Source organism: Corvus brachyrhynchos, unplaced genomic scaffold (genome assembly GCF_000691975.1).
Source record: "Corvus brachyrhynchos isolate BGI_N302 unplaced genomic scaffold, ASM69197v1 scaffold10, whole genome shotgun sequence".
Lineage (NCBI taxonomy): Eukaryota > Metazoa > Chordata > Aves > Passeriformes > Corvidae > Corvus > Corvus brachyrhynchos.
This window is the reverse complement of record NW_008236180.1, coordinates 8,754,467-8,754,673: the sequence shown is the minus strand read 5'-3', so window position 1 is coordinate 8,754,673 and position 207 is coordinate 8,754,467. Positions and strand designations below refer to the sequence as shown.

Sequence of the window (207 nt, the reverse complement as noted above, 5' to 3'; positions counted from 1 at the left end):
CTGGGGGCGGCCGCCGTCCGCAGCATCCCCCAGGCACCGGAACCCCCGCACCCCAGGTCCTCCCGGTACCTCCCGGTACCTCCCCGGGGCCGGGATGCTGCGCCTGCCACTTACAAGATGAGCAGCCCGTAGCCCTCGTCGCGATAGTCGCGATAGGCTTTCCAGGGCTTGATCTCGAGGCGCTGCGGGCAGGCGCCCTCGCGGCGG

General features: G+C 72.5%; 1 protein-coding gene across 1 annotated transcript in view; it reads right to left on the bottom strand.

Moving 5' to 3' along the window:
• Positions 1 to 201, bottom strand: part of LOC103616823 (1,25-dihydroxyvitamin D(3) 24-hydroxylase, mitochondrial) — an 8,881-nt gene extending 8,680 nt beyond the window's left edge. Inside the window, exon 1 of the mRNA XM_008635061.2 lies at positions 115 to 201. The gene's annotated coding sequence lies outside the window, so the exon portion shown is untranslated. The remainder of the gene's footprint in view (positions 1 to 114) is intronic.
• Between the last annotated feature and the right edge of the window lie 6 nt (positions 202 to 207).